The 22348-nt window shown below is 34.3% G+C and overlaps 1 protein-coding gene across 15 annotated transcripts in view; it reads right to left on the bottom strand.

Annotated features, from left to right (window-relative positions):
• The window catches only part of TRPS1 (transcriptional repressor GATA binding 1), a 257873-nt gene that overhangs the window by 105224 nt on the left and 130301 nt on the right, over positions 1-22348 (bottom strand). The gene's annotated exons all lie outside the window — the stretch shown is intronic.

The following is a 22348-nucleotide window of genomic DNA, read 5'->3' as shown; positions in this document are numbered from 1 at the left end:
CATTTGCATAACAACCATACCCAGATTTACAGTGCTTTTTCCTGGTAACTGGATATCAAATTGGATATCAAACATTGGAGAAGACAAGTTCAAAGACTGGTTTACTGGGGAAAAAAAAAGAGATAAGACTCAAAGTAAATGCTCTACTTGAGGAAATTAATGATCACCTGTTCTATATGTTTCAGTTGTAAAAAATGTGTGAGGTATTAACTTTTTGAATAATTGCCTTCTCTAAGACCTTCCACTTTATAGTGATTTAGGGGGTCTCAACCTGGGGTAATTTTACCCCAAATAAACATTTGGCAATGTCGGGAACCATTTTGGCTGTCATAACTGAGGAGGGAGGATACTACTGGCCTCTAGTGGGTAGAGGCCAAGGATGCTGCTAAACATGCTGCGATGCATAGGATAGCACCCCACAACAAAGATGGATCTGGCCCCCCAAAATAAAAAATGTTGCTGTTGAGAACTCTGTAACAACAAAGAATATTACCAGTAATACAATTACATAAAATAGGATTTAAAAGTTTAATCACTGATCAATGTCTTGCTAATATTTCTAAGTAACGACAGTAATTGTGGGAATGATATTGTCATTTTCACACACATTTTATCATTTGATTCTCCAAACAAACATAGAAGTAGGCAAGGTATGTATAATTCGACCCATTCTAGAGTGCAAAGCACTGAGGCTCATCAAGGTTAAACAGTAGGAACAAGATCATTTGAGGCTCAAACTAAACACAGTTATCTTTAAAAAAAAAGATTTATTTATTTTAGAGAGCGCGAGCGAGAGTGTGTGCATGTGCACACAAGGGAGCAGGGAGTTGGGGGGGAGCCACAGAGGATGAGAATCTCAAGCAAACTCCCTACTGAGTGGGGAGTCTAGGGCTCCATTCCAGGACCCTGAGATCAGAGGCCAAAACCAAGAGTCTGCTACTCAGCTGACTGAGACACCCAGGCACACATAAAGCACAGTTATCTTAATCTCCATCAACTGTTCTTTTTAGTATATGTCACTACATCACTGAATTGAAACAACTTTATAAATATTTAATGGAATGTCTGAAAAATTAATAGAATCCTACATTAAAAAAGCACAAGTTGCAGAGGAATATTCTATTGTTCTATTTTTGCAGGGAAAAGGAATTGGTTAAAAAAAAAAAAAAGTCCTTTTCTATATAGCCTTTGATATGTACATTGCTAACCCAAGAAGATAATCTGGGACTTCTGTGCTTTTAAACCAAAAGGATCACTTATCTGGGTCTAAAAAAGTCACCCTGTTTGTCAAAAACAAGGAAAGAACACTTTATGCTTTGATGTTCCCAACAAATTGTTGTAAAACATGAAATCTGTATCTTCCTGTAAGCTTCAAAGTGGAATTGCCAGACTTCTTTTTATCATTTAGACAGATACCCTAATTACTTTCTTATTCAAATCATATGAAACTTCATTTTTAAAAAGGTCCCTGAAAGTCTTTACATAAATACACACCTTCCCTACCAAGATTCTTTAACAAGAGATTCTTCTTATGCCACAGGAGGAAAGCAGATCAAGGATACCAGCTTGGGGACCCTTCTCTCAAGTGATTTCAATGCAACAGTTGCTATTAAAAGGAAACAAAAAAAAAAAAAAAAAAAAAGGAAACAGTAAAAATGCCAAAGGATGTCATAGGGGTTCTAAAGAGCTAATTATCAAGACAACATTAAAACAATAAAAACTGGTGGAGAAGCTTCCACGATTCAATATACAGAGAAAAAAAGAAGTCAGATAAATGGCATAAATTAGCATTAGGATATAGTAAATATTGTATCTTTCTGCATGAAAGGAAACAACTTTAAAACATGTCTGGCATCCTACCTATATTGAAGCTTAAAGCTCCAAATTCTGACTTCCAGACACTTTGGAGGGAATAAGAAATTGAAGATGTATTAATCTTTCATCAGAAATTGAAGATGTTATAATCTTTCATCAGTTTTAAATGTCAGTTTGAGTTTAGCAGCATTTTCACTCCTGGTTTAAGAACCTTATTTGTGTTACCTGTGATTATTGATTATTTACTATGACTGCAAGACAGCATAATAAAACCGGAGTCTACATAATTATTCAGGTAGCTGCTCTGGTCTAGGAAAGTGCAGGGCCAGAGGTCATGGCCCAATATGAAATGTTCCTACAGTACCCAGCACTAAAACTGTTTTGGTAGATGAGAAACAAGATTTGAAATGTACAGAAAGAGGAAATGTGCAAAATACATCCAAATCTTAAAATTTACATATGAAGGAAGCTAGATGAAGGTGTTAACCAAATTGAAAGATAGTCCTCAAATTTACCTGACATACCAGTAAGTTGTAAAGCTAAAGGAGCTATCATATACTGTCATTCATACGAAATAAATTTTGATTATCCAGGCTAATGCAAAAACTTCTCTCTCTTGAAAATGTTACAAAATTCTTGTCACGTGATGAGGTGTTCAAAGGTCACATAGGCAAAAACGTGAAAGAGAGAACAGAGGTGGTCAAGAAGATAATCCAAATACTAGGCTTTTTTTCCTTAGATTTTCATGATGTTTTTGTCTATCAACTTTTAAAATTTTGTAACATGCTATGATTTTTCTTATTCCAAGTATTCATTTTTAGCCTAATTGTGCATCCTAATTGTGTATCCATTATTGTAAGATATTTTTCTTAAAGGAAGCCCTCCAAATTTTATAAGCTTTATGGTCCCACAAAACCTAGATCCACCCTTGTAGATGCTAATCTCTGAATCGAGAAAATTATTAGAAACAGTGGATATACTTGTCATTAAAGTGAAAGACTCAATACGGCATAGCTATGACCAGCTGAAAAAAATTAATAATTAAGAGGTTGAAAGTGATGGTGGTACCAACTTCAAAGTACACAGTCAGACAGAAATTTAAAATTATTTCTAGAATAGCAACAGGCACAAATCAAGTACCTGTTCGTATTCAGGTACAATGTGGCCTTTGTAACTGTGGAGGTCATCTACCTTCTTTGCCATTATGCAGCATTTTCCTAAAGCACAGGGACCTCTTCAATGCACATACTTATATGTGCCCACCAAAACTGTATGATGAAACTCCACTAAAATTTCTTTAATGTATTTTTGTAGTCATTATTTTAGAATGATGATTTTTACAGTAATATTTTTCAATTTTCTCTTATTTGCTGTTTTGTGTTGTTGTTAACTTCGAAGTAGTATTTTCATGGGCAGTGAACTTCACAGGACAAAAACAAAAAACCAAATGTGTTATGAGAAATAAACCAAATTTCAGTCATTAAAGCAAGCATTACGCAAAATGATGTAGAAACACATCCTTCAGATAAATAAAACTTCTTTGCCATATTTCTAGGGAGGGTTTACTATCATAAACACTCATGAGAATAATCCTTTGAACTGAAATCTTTAATTAACTTTGAAATCTATAATATAAACTTGAAATATGTTGCCTTTAGAAATCATGTTACAGTTAAGGAGTTGGAATAAACTACAATCTACTAAAAGAGATTTTTTTTCAGGATAACATATTAAGTGATTCTAAGTCCATTTCAATCATGATCATTAGTTTAAAATAAAATTAAGCTGCGCATTAAAAATATGTATATTATATTTTTTCCGATGTATTTAAATACACAGTAGATGTGAAACCAGCAAAAATATTAAATTATTAGGCCATGAAATCCAATATACATAAAAATGTTTCCTACATTATAACTAAATTAAAAAGGCTTTGCTCCACATTGTGCAGACATTTATGATAACTTAAAAACTAAACAAATAAAATGAAAGTGTTATTTGAATTCTGTATTTACTAAAAGCATACATTAAGAAGTGAGGTTCTGTGACAGTTTAAGGGAAAAAAGGGTGAATTATAATGGATATAATGTTTTTCTAAAAATCTAAATATTAATTATTAAACACAACCATCTAGATTGTATTTCCAAGAAACATTTCTTGTAAAATCCCTAACCATATTTTGGCAGCAATGTATGGCATTTCTAGTTCCCATCTGATTCTATCTACAGTATTCAACTGAGCAAAGAAGGCAACAGACATCTAGATTCTAGACATCGATTCATATACATACCTCTTCGCTGTCAATGTAATCATGACTGTTTTGCTAATTCATCAACAGAAGATATGGAAACACTTTTAAAAAGCAGCATTAATATATGTCCTGATTGTGATTGGCAGTGTTAATTACAGGGGGTTTTTATCCTGTCAGCAGTTTCAAGACGATTATCCTTAAGTTTAAATTCCAGGAATGCTCTGTATATATATATATACCCATATACATCTCATGTACTAGGAGACTAGAAGAAACAGACAAAGAGCAGGGAAAATATAGGAAGAAAAACACAGGATTGTTACATTATCCCAGCTCATCTCAGATTATCTGTCTTCCAGTTCTTCTCGTAACTAGCTACAGACCGATTCTTGGTTGAGCCATTTAACATGCTGGATGGGCAAACTAGATGATAAGAATAGTCATTTAGTAGTTAAATTTACTATGAATGCTTTTCAAAAAATGAAAATCTAATTTTAACATGCACATTTAAGGTGACTTCTAATTTTTTTTCCATTAGTACTATTATTTTAAAAAACCCAAAATTTGGAAATAAGGCAAAATGAAAAGTAGGTAGCATGTACTTTCAGTTACACACTGGAGGATTCTTTAAAGGCTCACATAAGGATTAATTAATTATCTAGGAGAATAAACCTGTGTTTGACTTTGCTATTTATGATTAATTACAGACTCAGCTTCTGTGAAGTTACATGTTAATTTTCTGTCTAAAAGAAATGGTAACCCCAAAGGTTAAGGTTCCATTGTCCTACTGGACAATATTAATTGGTTTTGTTTCTAAGTCAGAATGTCATTCCTGGGAGATACACATAATTCACGTTCCTCTGATTTTCCTTTAAAGCTATTTTGCCATCTTACTGATTCTTTTATTAAGCTAAAAAATATCTTTAACAAAAAAATATATATCTTTAACATGAGATTAATTATGTATTTGTAGAAGTATGGGTGTTTTAAATTTTTCAATTTTTTTTTTGACAAACTTTGGAGGTTCCACTAAAATACCCGAGCAGACTTACCTTCCAGAAATATTTAAGTGAAGGCACTCTTTTTAAATTTTTTTGGTCCTGGGAGTGAATTTCCAACAATAATAAAACTTAACAATGAAACTTTACCTGCAGTAGTGCTCAGTTTCTCTTTCTTAACCTAACTCTGATTTTGTTTTCCTTTCTGGTTCTTGGCCACAGTATTTGGTTTTGGTTCTGGGGTCCACAGAGCAAATAAGTTATTTCCCAATGGTGACACCAATGATAGGGAATACTATGATGGACCATTTGATGATCTTTAATTACTGGGGTTCTGTTCTCTGTTGGGTGAGAGGCAACAGATTTGTTTCGTTAGTCTTTTACATTGTTTGTGTAAGAATACATTACATACCCACAGAAAAGAGAACAACAAATATCTCAGCTTCCAACCAATTAATTTCATGATTATTTACTCTTGATCCATGGCTGAGATTGAAGAATTGAAGCTAAAAGTGCTCTGTGCTTCTCCATTTCTCTGACATCAGATTTTTAAATTTCAATGCTTTCCTATATTCAGTGTGTGTTAATAAATTATACAATAATGCCCAAGTCAAGTGAGTTATGTTATGACTTTTTTTTGAGACTTATAACCACAATCATTCTAAAAGTCTCACATTCCAAGAAAATGAAATTTAAATGAGCTAGGACTTTAAGAAAACAAAATTGTAATCCTTATGGAATTTGCTAGTTTAGAGTATTTTTATATAAAAATATAAATCCAGGTTTATATTTGAGACATCTTTTTTTTAAGATTTTATTTATTTATTCATGAGAGACAGAGAGAGACAGAGGCAGAGACACAGGCAGAGGGAGAAGCAGGCTCCATGCTGGGAGCCCGATGTGGGACTCAATCCTGGGACTCCATGATCACGCCCTGGGCAGAAGGCAGACACTAAACCGCTGAGCCACCCAGGGATCCCCGAGACACATCCTTTGATTACTGTAACTAGTGTGTTCATTTTGGCTTGAAAAAAATTACTTATCTTTTTCTGATTTCCTTGATGGTCAGGTATAATCAAAGCTCATTCTCTGTTTTTTTTTTTTATATCATTTAGTTTTTTGTCCTCATGAAAAGACTAGTTAATATGAACCCCCTCAACTTCTTACAAAGTTTCACTGCTAACATTTCTCCAACATTATGTCCAGGATTGTGAAAAATGTAAAATTATGTGTCTAATCAAAATGTTTTTATATCAGCAATAATGACATTATGTAGTTTGGAGATGGACCTAAATATAATTGTATTGGTGAGTCATCTTTAGATAGCTGAATTTCTAAGTAAGATAGGGTATTAATAAACTGTTCACCAGTCCATCACAATTACAGTGTTGCTGTATCTTTGGATTATTATAATCTAAGTATTCATTTTTCCCACCCTAAAAAAGGGTAAAATTCACGTGTGTGGCCCTAGGTGCCTGTGATAGCATGTATGAGACCTGCAAATCTGTGCAAATAACTGTGAGAGTGGCAAAGACATCTCAAATATTTTTCTCTTAGCTCTCTTTCTCTCTCTGAAAAAAATAATTTAGTTAAACACTACAGTTAACATGGGTGATCAAGACTTTTATAAGCAAAAGTGGCAGAAAAGTGTAACCATGTAAGCAAGTTATAGAATAGAATCTTTGTTTATATTAAGGGAAATAAAAAAAGAAAGTTTTCAAAGTAAAGTGCCTAATTGCTCCATAATGTGAAAAAAGCATAGTGAAAGATACAATTTGAGTGTGTGCAATAAGTTGTACATGAGTGGAGGGAAATAAATGCTTGAGTTGGTTTAATAATACCAGCAAATAACCAACCTGAAAAGGCAATAAAATACGTTAAATTTTGGCAAGTCAACAGACTTACACATAAAATAATATAAAACAAAAGGAAATCTGTGAATCCTTTGCTACCATATATCATATTAATGCAAATTAGATACATTTTTAATCTCCCCTAGAATGATATACAGCATTTAGTCTGTCCTGAGCAAAGGTTAGAAAAAGGTTATTTTTTTTACCTTGGTGTAATAAATCCAGATAGTAGAGATTCTACTCACCAGAATAAATTTCTGTTTTGAGTTTTCTTTGGCATGCCCTTGATTCTGAAAAAAAAATCTATGGTTCCTTACAATTATGTTACTTCTAAGTTTATTTAGAAATTTCATTGTCATTTTGATTAACAGGTAGCCAAGCTACTGTTTTACAAGCACCTAGATCTGATTTTATTTACTCAAATCCTGATACTTTCTTGACTTGACTTTTCTAAGATCAGATCCTAAAGTTTAGAGGGGATAAAAGATCATACTGAGAAATTCCAACATTGCCCCAAGTATGCAAGTTTTACTCTTAATAGAAATATATAAGAAAATGTAAAGGACAGGGAAAGCCAGGAATCTTAAGTTTCAGATGTTTCGGTAAGTTGAAGGAGGCATGTGATGGCTGTGGCTCTTTCTAAAGTGACTATATAAGCATATATAGTATCTAGAAATCAATTTCCTTAAAACCATCCATTCAACTTTCCAGGTGGTTTCCAAGGGACCTGGGTAGCTCATTTGGTTAACCATCTGCCTTCAGTTCAGGTCATGATCCTGGGTCCTGGGATGGAGCTCCAGATTGGGAGAGAGTCCCAATCAGCAGAGAGTCTGCTTCTCCATCCTCCTCCCACCACCCCCAGCTCATGCTTTCTCTGGGTCTCTCTCTCTCTCTCAAATAAATAAATAAAATCAAAAAAGAAGAAGGAAAGAAGAAAGAAAGGAAAGAAAGAGAAAGAAAAAGAAAGTTGTCCCAAACTCTATGCAAACTCTAGTTTGAAAGGCTACTGATCTATCTATTTAATTCCATTCTGAATATCCACAATGTTTCTCTAGAGATCAGGACTTTAATACATGACAGAGCCAACCTAAAAAAGGGGGGGTACCTAAAAGAATATGTTATCTGCTGTTATAGAGAGAAGTCTCTAGTTAAGGTGTGGCTAGTATATGAGAGAACTAATGAACTATTAGAAATGTTACTCAAATCAGTTGTGAACTGTAATTAATTGCTGGCATTGTAACGTTAAGAAGGTTATTGCCAAATTCAAGATACATAAAAGGGCCTTCCATTTTCTTTCTAAAATTGTTTCAAGAATGGTCCATCCTCCATGAAAAGAAAAAAAAGAAAAATGAAAATGTATTTATTAGGACTCTTTACATACTTTCATAAAACTCTACATGCAGAAAATTCCTTTTATTTAAACTTCTTAAAAAGTGTCCGTAATGGACTTATTAAATCATTACTATGATTAGATTTTTAAAATAATCAGGTAAATGTATAAGAATTTATTTTATCTGCCCATATAGTTGTTAAATATGCAAATTAAGAGAAGATTTGGCTTTAAGTAGGTCATTTTATTGTCTATTCTTTAGCAATAACTGGCATCTGCTGACAGACTACTGAATTGTTTCATACAACAAAGTTCACATAATCCTAACATCTGTTTTGGTTGCATTTTCTTCATATTTCTAAGAACAAAATTAGAAAAGGCACATGCCATTTGTGTTAGTATCAACTCTTCCTCTCAAATATAAATCTGTAGTAAATAAATGATGAATAGAAGGTTCTAAAATAATATAAATGACACTAAAATGTTGCTCCTATGCAATTAAGTTAACTCAGCATGCAAAAATCATCCTAATATTGGTCAACAAAATTTGACTACCTTAACCAGTGATCAAAGTTGAGTTACAGTTTTAACTAACCTTACAATAGTGGTTATAAGCCCATTCTAAAATTTAGAATTTCTCTAACTTTTATAAAGAGATTACTATGGTTGCTAATGAAGGAGTCATAAGTTCAAACAACCCTGTCCTTTAAACGTTGTTTTTTGCCAATAAGTAGAAGTTTGTCCATTAAAAACAAAAATGTATTCAAGCTTTTTGGAAAGCATCTGATACATTTTATCTGAGCACTAAATCATTTCATTTTACCAGAAGTTGAGTATTAAAGATTGAGCACTAAAAACAATCTTCTGGTTAGGTTTTGTTATGTTCTGAATTCAGTGAAATCAAATCAGTTTTTCTCCCTATGCACACATGGGGCTGTTTATAGTCAAACTTTCCCATAAAAAAAAAAACATGAAAAGCCTATGAAAGAACACGTTATTAATTTAATGCCCTACAAACTGATTTCAGGTCCAATTATAATTGACTTCTAGCTCAGATGTCGAAGGATTTGTCTATATTACGAAGAACCCAAGAAATCAGAATCTCTACTATTCCAACAGGCTCACATAAGCGTTCGCCATGTCCAGTGTGAAGCTTATGCTCATAAAGGCAGCCCATTTAAGCTAGCACAGAAGGTATTTCCTCCTTTAAAAATGGCAGGGGTGGGACTGGTAACAGAAAAAAAACAACAGAAATACTTTTATGGGTTTATAGGTATAATAATAATAACCATTCAGTCTTATCACGTGATAGATTCATGAAAACTATACCTTCCACTTTGGTTAACACTTTAGAAGTGTGAGAAGGTGAGTTGAATCAAAGCTTCTGAATGCAGAAAAATGATGTAACAGCAACCATTATTCCTTTTATGATGTCTTCATCATTATTTTCAAAACTCATGCCAAACACATGTGCTGTGATTTTGACCTATTATGTTATGTATCAATCTCACCTTGCTCAATATTAATATGATTTTAAAAATATGGCAATGATTTTTAAAATCCAATGATAATTTGTTATTTCTAGAAATACACAGGAGAGATTCTGAGAGTTGACCATTGTATGTTGTAATTTACTCCACTTGAGCTTTATAGATGAATACCAACAGTAACATCTGTAAAAGTAATTTATTTATTCAACGATTATGAGACAACTACCAGTTGCCACATTTTACAATTTGGTCTTTAGCCCATTATAGTGAATTACAATATATTAGTCCATTTTTCTCCTTTACTTGTAATCTATAGTTCAACTTCATGAATAGAAACTTTCTTTGTTTTATGTTTGAAAAATAAAATTCAGTACTTAAGTTAAGCTGTCTCTCAAGTTAACTTTGAAGCTTTCTTTATACCTCACTGGGTTAGAGAGTGCTGGGAGGCAAAAACATCTGTTCATTCACAAGAATTGAACTCTTGGAATTATCCATCCATTATGCTAGCTTTGGGGCCTTAACACACCCACAGTCCCTCCCCTCAGAGCTTATAGTCCCCTTTGAATAGCATGGTCTTAAGGTACTAGTAGAAGAGGAGAGGTTTCATGCTGCTAGGTGAGTAACAAGAGAAGTAAGAAAGGAGAAAATGAAGATGCAACAAAGGGAGATAACTGATGGACCAAGACATCACAGTAGGTGGGAAAAGCAAGAGCAAAGTATATAATGGGAAAGAAGAATTTAGAATTTCTGAGCTATGTTATGATACAAATCTTATAACTGTACACATCAATAAGCAGTGTAAATGCTTTTGTTTCTCAAAGATGATTAAAAGATTGTGAAATGTGGATTAAGTGTGAGACTAAATGAAATGAGATCTTATAAATTTACCATCTTGTTTTAAAATGAAATCAAAGTATTTGATTAATTCAATAGCACTGACACCTAATACAGAGATAATAAAAACTAATTTTCTAAAGTTGTGCTCTCCAGTACAGTAGCCATACGCGGCTATCTGAATTTTAAATAATTAAAGTGAAATATAACTAAAAATTTCATTCTTCAATAGCGCTAGCCACATGACAAATATAAGGTAGCCACATGGGACTGCCCAAATTTGGGTAGCACAGATTTTTAGAGAATTTGTAACACCACAGTAAGTTCTATTGGAAAGTACAGATAGAGAGAGCCCAAAGATACTGATGTTTATAGGGGTCTATAGCAGAAGCATCTATATAAAACTTCATTTGTTTGGTATAACCAATAGATATAACTTTAAAAACAATGACACCTGTCTCTTCACCTAAAATTGTTATGGTGCCACTGGCAAAGTATATACTGAGAAATAATGTAGGGCAGAAAACCACTTGAAAAGATTTTACTACTGGCACTCAAGTCAGAAAACAGTATCATATTAAATCAGATTAAAATGGAAATATGTAAGATACTCAAGAAATTGCTGGGTCATTTAGTTGATATTGGTCATGTTATCATGGGCCTGTTTGGATATGTTTTTTTATAGCCTGAAGGTATCTGAAATAGCAGGTAATACAGGGAAAAAAAAGCAACAGTAATATTATCTATAAATATTCTCAATTTGTTTTCTTTTTGTTCTATTTCCCAACAATATACTACTTCTATAATTTGGATAAAGACAAAAAGGTAATAAAGGGGGTTAATAGAGTTAATTCTGAGAGAGTTAACAGAGAGGAGAGAAAAGATGCCTAAGTACTAGAAATTAAAAAATAATGAAATCACAATTAAAAATCACAAATTCATGCCTCACTTAGGAGAAGGCAATAAACTATGTGCTAAAGACAAAACATTAGTTCTAGTACATTAGAAAAGGAATCCCCAGATTGCCCTGCCTTAAATTATATGGCAAAGAACCAGACTATTTGTTTCTACTAGCAATAAATTAGCTAGTCACATAAGGATTAATTGCAAAACTGACCCTTGAAACACTGCCCAGTAGCCCAATTTTGAACAATAACTCAAATTTGGTCTTCTACCAAGGAATTTTTAGTAAAAAGAATCTGAATGGTCTAATTCATAGGAGAGAGATACTGGTTTGAGGCTTCCTTCTACAAATTTTTCCAGTTACCTACCAATGCTCCAAAGTATACATATTATGAGTTTCTCCCAGGAGTCTAGCACCTTTTGGGAATATAAGAAGACTGTGCATTTTGTATCCAACTATTCCAGGGGATATCAGGTTTCATAATACATTTGAATTTTCATTATTCATGGGTTCAAGAGTTTGATGAGAAGGTGTTGATTACATAAATGTCATAAACAGATTTCAACCCTCAGCCATTTTTTAAAATTCTGACTTCAGCCTTCTTGTTAATTTTTAGCAGTCACTTAAATCTTTATTCCCTAATCTCCAATAACCCAAGGAAATGTGTGTTCTCCACAAGAGTGACATCATTTAGGTAAGTACATAGCCATCTCTTTTTGTTGAAGATGCAAAATTATATCCAACGTACAAGGTCAAATAATTTAATTCCAAAAGTGTGTGTGAGGCTTTGTGTTCACTGTTGAAATGAGAAAAGTAAATGTTTAAGGTGTACACCTTTTCTGGCAATCTAACCAATAATGCATTCAATTTCTCTACATCTTTTCATGCTGAGTTCCTACATTAAAAAAAAAATAAGAAAGAAAGAAAATTCAGTGACAGGATTGGAACAAAGAGAATAAAAGAACAGTTATAATTCCACTCCTTCATTTCGTTTTTAATGCGCTAATGGGCAATTTATAATAAAACTGAAACTATGTGAGGTAAAAGTCCCTTTCACCAGCCAATTACACCTTCACTTGAAAATTGTCCGAGGAGAAAACTTGACTTTTTGAAAAATGCAGTTAATAGATAGGGAGATATTTACCTCCCGAATGCTCAAGATAACTGAGCATTAATAAAAAGCCATTCTGGTATTTTATTTCAGCTGACATTACCTCCTTTGAGCTAACAGAGTTGAGATAAACCATTCCCTCCAAATAAAAATCAAATAGTCACTGTTACCCATTATCAAAGTGTCAGAATCTGACTAAAGCAACCAAAGTAAGAGCTTCCTATTCTTTTACCAGGAAATAAAGACGATTTTGTTTCAAGTTCTTTGATTTCAATGGATAGGTAAAACTGGAAAATATCAAAGTATAATTAATTACTTGTTGGTATATTCCAAATAGTTTTAAATTTGCCTGTTCTCCTTACTCATCTTCTCTCTCTTTTAGCACCAAGAAGCAAGCATTGTACAAAAAAAAGTAAATAAATAACCAAATAGGTAACATAAAAGAGAGGTATACCCTTTTCTGGGACAAGTAAAGCTCAAAGCTATTTACTAAACTTATAACCCCAGTTGCAAAGCTGGACAACTTAAGTGACAATATTTGTTATATGAATCTTTTTTATGTAACTATAAGCCTAATGCATACCTTTTTATAATAGGAAATAGATTATAACAATTAATATGCATTGAGCACTTAGCCTCATCAGACACTGCATTAAAGTTAGTACGTAGCCAGGAAGTAAGAATGTCAGGATTATAAGCAAGAAAGTCCAACAATATACAAAAGCAAAACTGACTTTCATTTTTAAATGATAATAAAGATTTAAACACCCATGGGGAGGGTGGTGGGGGGATACAGTAACTGGGGGACAATCATGAAGGAGGGCACGTGATGTGATGAGCACTGGGTGTGATATGCAACTGCTGAACTGCAGAACTCTACATCTGAAATTAAAGATGTACTATATGGTAGCTAACTGAATTTAAATAAATTTTTTTAAAAAAGATTAACAGACTCATGACCTCACTTCAATATTCCTATGATACACGGATAGGATAATTTCCTGACTATTAGTCCAACTACTATCCTCAGAATGGTGCTAAAATCCTACAGGGATAAATGATAAATAAAAAAAAAAATTAAAAACTAACCCAGTGTATAAATAGTGGTAGAGCTAACAGGCAGGGGTTTTGTTTTTGTTTTTGTTTTTTTGTTTGTTTGTTTTGTTTTTTTGGCAGGTCTTTAACCATCGAGCATTTCAAAACTTACAGAAGTCACCTAGAGCTATCCATATAATGCTACTCAATTGTAGAGATGGCATAACATGCAGTATCTAAAGGTGATATACTGAGTTGTTTATTTATGGTTCTTGGAGAAGCTATTTCAAAATAGGATTTGAATGAAATTGGAATAGAATCACATAATATAGAATATTAAATATTAGGAACACAAATCAACATATAGAATGGGTGACAGTTAAAAATCTTATGCAAATAACTAGAATTAAGAACAATTATCACTGGAGATATGGAGTTAAACCACCAAGGAATCCACGTTAAGGGACAGGAATGATTAAGAACCAAGTTGGGGTAGTGACACAGGAATTAAAAACAAAACAAAAAAACCCAATGAATATGAAAGACTGGCATGAAGAAGGTATGTAACCTGACTGACTATAAGGCAAGAATGAGCAGGAAATACACAGCACTGAAGTTTCTAGCAGGCAAAGTACAGAAATGGTGCACATGAGAATGAGTCTAGCCATAGATGTCAGGTGAGCAATATGTGAAACCTAAGAGTCTACTTTCAAACACCTGCGCAAAGTTTTACTGTGGCTTTAAATGAGCTGATCTGAATAAAAATTTAAAATCAACATTACATATACAATATGTAGACTGAAAGTCACCCAGGCACAGACATTTGCATTATTAAAATTGTCTCCATTATTTTTATACTCATTAAAAGACATATCTACAAATTGGTGAATAAGAAAGAGAGGTCCTAAGTAGTTATCTTATATGAAAGAAAATAAGTGCCCTTACAGGACAGGTGATTTCTACAACTACCTCCCCCTGAATAAGAATAGAAAGCTTATTCTGCAGAAAGGTGTGCCCATTTAGCACCCTATTCATGTGAGTAAGAACAGAATCATCTACAAGGTGTTTTCACAGCATAAAGTCTCTATTCCATTACAGAGTCTCTGATGTATTTATTTTTGCTCAAGCAGTATCCATAATGTTGACCAAGACAATAGAAACTAAGAGATCAATGCCAAGTAGTTACCTGATAACACAGTTACCAGCATCTGGTAAACCAGCCTGAAGAAAGCACAGTCCCCCAATATGCACAGCACACAAAACACATAAGATGAGTCATCTAATAGCAACTGTCAGGGAAATAGAAAGATGTTTTGTGCACAGGAGATCTCTGAAAAATTACATCAGCATAGCCACTTAAATGAGCATTCGAATCTGTGAGGCCAAAGGGTAAAGCGAAAGAAGGAGAAGCTCAGGTAACTTATCTGGCTCTTATATTTTCCCCCTAAACTAGAGAACTTCATGATAAAGAAACAAAAACAAAAAGAAACTCTTCATGCTACTAGTTCTTGGGCCTTCTCTTTTCGGTAAGTTTCATTATCTATTTCCTGTCATTCATTATTCCTTGAAAATCTGACATTTAATATCATGATATTCCATCACAAAGAATGCATCAGTGCTGAGGCACCTGGATGGCTCAGTCAGTTAAAGCATCTGCCTTCGGCTCCGGTCATGATCTCGGGGTCCTGGAATCAAGCCCCACATTGGGCTCCCAACAGAGCACAGTCTGTTTCTCCCTCTCCTTTTATTGCTCCTCCCACCCCTCCCATGCTCATGCTTTGTCAAACAAATAAAATCTTAAAAAAAAAAAAAAAAAAGAACGTAGCACCATTCATTTCACCTTTGTTTTTAGCTATTTTCTAAAGATCATGACATATATCACAAAGTGTTAACTATATGTTTAGCACTGTGCTGGATCTTCCAGAGAATATAAGAGGAATCAAAGACAAAATCCAGCCATAGGAAAACACACAGTCCGCTTGAGAAAAATTATGCATGAAAATCGCAGGGAGTTGGTATACAGGACCATTTAACTAGTGTGAGGAAATAAGCTAGTTGTGTGGTCCTCAGTAAGTAAGGAAGAGAACTGGAATGATCCATGCTTATCAGACTGGGATATGTGTGCACATCAATGAGAAAACATGAGTGGTATCAAGATAAAGATAGTAACTACATTACAAACATAACTCATTTATTAAGCATGCCAATTGCCCTAAAGAATATGCAATTAATTTTCATATTAAAACAAATGGGTGCCTAAAGAACTTGCGGTTTATTAATTTTATAAATTAACAAACGATAGTGACTAGACTGAATGATATAGGTGCTCAAGAAATTTGGGGAAGGAAAAAATCATGTGGACTGAAATATTTAAAGATTTCTTTCTTTCTTTTTTTTTCCTAAAGTGAGCTCTATGTCCACCAACGTGGGGCTTGAACTCACACCCTGAGATCAAGAGTCACATGCCTTACTGATTGAAGCAGACAGACGCCCATAAAGATGATTTCTTTAAAACTTTAGGCTGCTCACTTTCTAACTAATTGCCATTATTAAACATCCAAAATATTCTTGTATCCATAGGTGTTTAAATAGGGCCACACAACTGGCCAGCCAGTGTATGTAACTTGTTGATTATATGGGCCTTGCTAATGGATGCTTTATCCATTAGCTATGATACTAAACTTTTAGGAAACTTTCAGTTCCAGACATCTCTCACAAAGAGACTGAGAACTGAAGAAAAAAACAAAATAAAAATAAAACAATAACATATTCAGAGAAAAATGTCAATACAGTAAGGTATCATTTTATACAGTTTTATGCAGACATAGAAAGGAAGACTGCCAAGGAAAAAAACTGATGAAAATGTCAGGAGACGGCACATGGGTAGCTCAGTGGTTAGGCGTGTGCCTTAGCTGAGGGTGTGATCCCAGAGTCTTGGGATTGAGTCGCACATCAGGCTCCCCACAGGGAGCCTACTTCTCCCTCTGCCTATGTCTCTGCATCTCTTTCTGTGTCTCTCATGAATAAATAAATAAAATCTTTTAAAAAAGAAAAGAAAATGTCAGGAGAAGATGTATCAAGGAATTAGAGCCGGTTGGCTAAGACGGTAATGGAGAGCTCCTTTTCCTTAAAAGGATAAGAAGAAACTAAAAAAGCAGTGTTAGTCAAATAAAATATATTATTTACAAAGAATGAAAGAGGTTAGGATAACAGTGAAGGGTAGAGAAAAGTGAAGACCCTTGTCTGTAAGGAGTATCATAGGGTGTCAAAAAAAGACCAATAAGAAGACTGCTAAACATAAATCAAGATAGGAAATAAAGAGCATAAAGACCTCCCTTGATGTGGAGACTGGAGTTCCAGAAAGATTGAGGACATCCAACAGGTAAAAGAAAAATCAGAAGGTTGTGGTTGAAGATGGGGGTTTCTGCATTCTTGGTCTGAAGGAAATGTCATTGTAAGGAACTTCAGATGAAATCTGAGGTACGGCTTGCCTGTGAAAAACCAAAGAGAAAGCAGTGTGCAGGTCACTGAACTGAAGAGATTGAGAAATTCTGAGGGAAAAATACTCAGAGTCACCAAGCATACAAAAGAATCCACAGATTAGATAATCAGATCCTGGATAATACCTATTTGTACCATGACTTTCTTATGAAAATAGTTACAATGGGTCCAATGTTTCTAAAACAAGTCTATATGGTCTAGGGAGATGGAATTCACTTCAGTTTCTGGATGATCCAAAATTTTCCATTGGAGCAACACCACTGAATGCTGGAATAGGAAAGAAAATTCTAGATTGATAAACTTTTAGCAGCTTATTAATAGCTCAAAACAGATTTAGTCTTGAGCTGTGAGGTTATCTGCTAGGTTGTCCACCATGCTTTGTAAGTGTACCTTCCACATACCTCCCTACAGGTCAGTGGAAAATGAGCCCCAGTACCTGGAAGGTTGCCAATTACTAAAACCTATCTGTAATGAAGCATCTATGTGAATACTCTGATTGTGAACATGGCCAAATTTTAAGGGCTCTACTTTCCTACCTAGTTGTCTTTTTTTCCCTTGAAATCCTGTTTCTAAAAGACAGTGAATGAGTTAAAATTAACTATTTTAAGTGTTCAAATCATCAAGAGGGTATGATGTCACATAATTAGGTTAAAACACCTAAGGGTTTCCTGCAAATTGTGTACCTACTTTTTTTCTTAAGTATCAAAAGGAGTTACATTCTTTCATCAACCTAAATGTAATTTTCATGTTAAATTCCCTCTGAAGATGGTATGTTTTTAAAGATTTATTTATTATTAGAGACAGCATGAGAGAGCAAGCAGGAAGGAGCAGAGGAGAGGGAAGGGGAGAGAGAAAATCTCAAGCCGACTCCCCACTGAGCATGGAGCCCAACTCAGAGTCAGTTGCTCAACTGACTGAGCCATCCAGGCACCCTTGAACATGGTATCTTATCTTAGTCTTCTCAGGCTGCCATGAAGTATACCACACACACACATTGAGTGTCTTAAACAACAGAACTCATTTTCTCACAGTTCTGGAAGCTGGAAGTCTGAGATCAAAGTCCCAAAAGAACTCAGTTTCTGGTGACTTCTCTCTTCTGGGCTTACAGACAGCTGCCTTTAACTATGTACACACATACCTGTCTTCTATCTGTGCTTGCATATAGAGCAAGCTCTCTGCTGTCTCTTCTTTTAGGACACTAATCTCATTAGGCCAGGGCCCCATCCTCATGACCATATCTAACCCTAATTACCTCCCCTAAACCCCCTCTCCAAATACCACCAGGTTGAGGGTCAGAGCTCCAACATACGAATTTCAGAGTAACACAAGCATAATATTCAGTCCATAATATATGGCAAAAGACTTCAGACAATGAAAACATTTTCCACATTTGCTTTGTATCATGTAAAGGGGGGAAAAAAAACAATGCTCCAAAACTCAATCTCTTTCTTGCCTTTTTTCCTTTTGAAGACCAAGCTCTGTTAAGCAAATAAAACAGTGGTTTCAGGAAATGTTAAAGACATTGCTAATTGTCTTGGACTGAGTCTGAAGAAGGAGAAATAAGCTGCATTATATAGTCCTTTCTTTGTCAAGTATCAGTTCTAGTAATTACTTCAGTAAAATATAAATAATCCTTTTAAAGTTAGATACACTAAGAACTTCCCCGTACTGCCTCCCATAAAATGAATGTTTTAGGTGTTAGAAGGTGAAAAAAAAGTTTAAAAATCTAGAGTAAGAAGTTATTCACACTTCAGAGTCAAGACTTTTGATTCACCTGCTTTGGTTATCAGACAAACCGAGCACTTCAGCTCACTTTAAATCTTAATTATTATTAAAAATTTCAGAGTATTACAATCTGGGCAATACTTCAAATTCGAAAGTCTTACATCTCATTTTACAAGTGATCATTACATTGCCCACTATCACACAAATAGATACAGTCAAGAGTTCCACCATTTCATATAACAGTACTTCTTAAAATTGAATTTTAGAGGAATAAAATTAGGTGATTCTTATTCAAAATATAATATTATTGAGCCCACCAAGGTAAGGTGCTAAGGTATCTATTACTGAAATCACTCAATTGCATATAAGGACATGACACAGAAAAAAGCATGTTTATACAATTCATTCAATCCTAAATTTTTAAGACATGTTTTAAAAATTATCCTCGGTTATCACAAAAAATAGCATTATCAAGTATTGTAAAGTACCATTTACATAATTTCAAATGTCTCCTCATTTTCACCAATATGTGGTTATGTGTGTTCATATTTTATTTCCTGGTTTCATTAATATAAAAGTCAGCATGCATTTGATTGGCTAATTTGCCAATTTGGTCACAAACATTATGCAAATAAATACTGCACAGAATTAAACCCTGCATTCTACTGTAATGTTTAGGAATGAAGTGAGTCCTTTCTTTTTTAAAAAGATTTTATTTATTTATTAATGAGAGACACACAGCAGAGACAGAGAGAGAGAGAAAGGCAGAGACACAGGCAGAGGGAGAAGCAAGCTCCATGCAGGGAGCCTGATGTGGGGCTCGATCCCAGGTCTCTAGGATCAGGCCCTGGGCTGAAGGCAGCGCTAAACCCCTGAGCCACCCAGGCTGCCCGTGAGTCCTTTCTAAATATGGTTGGAGTTTCTCTCCTTCATATTAGTGAGAAATAGAGGTATTTTTAATGATTTCATCATTTAAAAAATATTAACACAAATCTGAAGGTCAGAATTTTATGTTGAGAGGGACTTTCTTTTATATTCTATTGAAACTAAATTTAATAAATTGCCTTCAGAGAAAAGTCCATTTGTTTTGACACATTAGAAAAAATGTCCACATCACATCATCTATCATGAATAAAACACTGTTACAGAGCAACAGAGGGAGCCCACAGCATATTTGACTCTCTTCCTGTCTCCTCCCTCTCATCAGATAAATGAAGGTTGTTTTAAATTTTCCATTAGATGACTCTTTAAAAGAAAAAAAAAATCTTAAAGAGAAAAAGTCAGATATAATTTTAAATCAACCTGCAAGCTAACTTCAGATATCTAGCCCCTTTCGCTCATAAGTCATTCATATTAGTTTTTCTTTTTATAAAGACTTATCCATGAATGTCTTTGGAAAATGTTCATGGTCATGATTCATTTGTTTACTATATTGTGTCAAAAAAATGTGTTCTTAAAAAAAAAAAAAAAAAAAAAAAAAGTGTTCTTAGAATTAGACATGTCAATGTTTGAGAATAGGAATCGAATTTTATTAAACATAGCAGTCAAAATTTCAAAATCACCTCTCATCTATGGAGGGCTACACAAAAATCCCATTAACAACCTCAGAACCTCAAGAAAGCTAATAAGAAACTCATTCATATATAAAAAGCCATCAGAGAATTAAAAACAACTTCTGACACACAACCCTTAGCCGAATCTAAGTAGGTCAACTATGCAACACCCTATTTAACACCCCTATTTATTTATTATAAAAATGTATCCTCTGATCTCCATGCTGTGGGACTTCAAACTAACTCTCCTACTAAATAGACACATTTTAAGACTCTACAAAGATTTCTTTTTACATAGGAGAAAAACACAGGTAAGATTAAAATACAATCCAAAAAATTATACTGTTTTAAATTTTTACTTATTTATCACGTTTTAATAAAAGGTCCAGGCTTTGTTGAAACCTGAAGTAACAGGTAACTGAGCGGGATGGACTTGCAGTAACTTAAAAACTGGACAATCATCCTTGCTTCTAATTTGCTCCTGGTTTAATCTTAGTTACATTTTACAAAGCTAACACTTATCCTCCAGTGTTCTACTAATTGCTTGGTGCTACGTTGACTACTGGGAATGAACCACAAGCTACATCACTGTAAACTGCAGGGAGTGCTTCAGTGATCAGGAGGTTAAAAACTCCCCATCAGCAGAAAGGGAGAATTCTTTACTTAACTCAGTGGTACAAATTATTTCCAGGTGGTGATAATTATCACTTGCGGTGTTTGATATTCCGGACTTTGCATCTAAATTTATACTTGACAAGTTAAACTTTTCATCGTGTGCATTTTCCTGTAATCTCTCAAAGGCCAAAGACAAGGATAGACGGATTAGTGATGGGTGAAACCAATTCCACCCAAAATGGCAACACTTAATTACAAGCCTTGTTGTTTATAATTAACTGTGTAAATCACTAACTTGAAAGTTTCTTTTCAAAGTGTTTAAAACCAACTCTTTTCCCAGGGAGATTTAATACTGTATATTATTACATAGGTAAGTATTATTTTGTTTGTTCTCTGAGCAAGATGTGCAAATGACACATTTCACAAGCAGTCTTGCAAACAAATTTGGAAAACGTTCATGAATTGCATTTGTACGGTTGTTTTGTACTTCTCAGAATTTTAGGCCATTTGCCACATATAGAGATGAAAGCCATAAGGAAGACCATGCGCTACCATGCGCTTACCTAAATGACCACGAAGAAGTAGTGTTTAAGAGTGGAGAATCAGTGTCAAATTCTTCCAAAATTTCAGAAAATAAAGAAGCTTCCAAATATTTCTTCTGAGGTGCATTCACTTTCCCATGCGAAATACTTAGAATCAGAAAACACTTACTGAGAACATATTATATGTGCCACATACCATCTGCTTTATAATATTCTAATTCAATAATTTCTAACTACTCAAAAAGTTCTGAGACACAGGGATAATAACTCTTATATTGTAGATAATTAATCTGAGGTTTAGAAAACATAAGTAGCCCATGGCACTGGGCTAGGGAGAGGTGGGAGATCTATAGTTTGGACTCAGTTCCTCTAAATCTAAGCTTTTCATTTTCAGCCAACCCTGACAAGACAACATCAAGAAAAGTAAATTATTCACTTGCCATGAAGATCTGCATCAAAGGAAACCACAAGGAAAAGAAAATACAAATGCACGTGCATTAAAATCTAGATGCCTGAAAATACCACATCATGTTAAAACAGAGTCAACCTAAAAGTAAATCTGTAAAAACAATCCTCTAATTCTTGATTTATTACCAAATTAAGCTAATGTTTACTGACAGTATTTAGTATGCTGTCTCAGATACCAGAAATATAAGGAAAAGGAAACAAAGAACCCTTCCTCCTTTCCACTGTAGGAGATCCATCAGCAAAGAGATGTCTATTATACGGTACCAGAGGCTCACTGGCAAAGTATCAACAAGAGTTCCAAGGAAAAGCGAGGAGTTCAGGAT

Source organism: Vulpes lagopus, chromosome 9, assembly GCF_018345385.1.
Source record: "Vulpes lagopus strain Blue_001 chromosome 9, ASM1834538v1, whole genome shotgun sequence".
Lineage (NCBI taxonomy): Eukaryota > Metazoa > Chordata > Mammalia > Carnivora > Canidae > Vulpes > Vulpes lagopus.
Note: the sequence above shows the minus strand (reverse complement) of the source record. Positions and strands in the feature narration are given on the sequence as shown.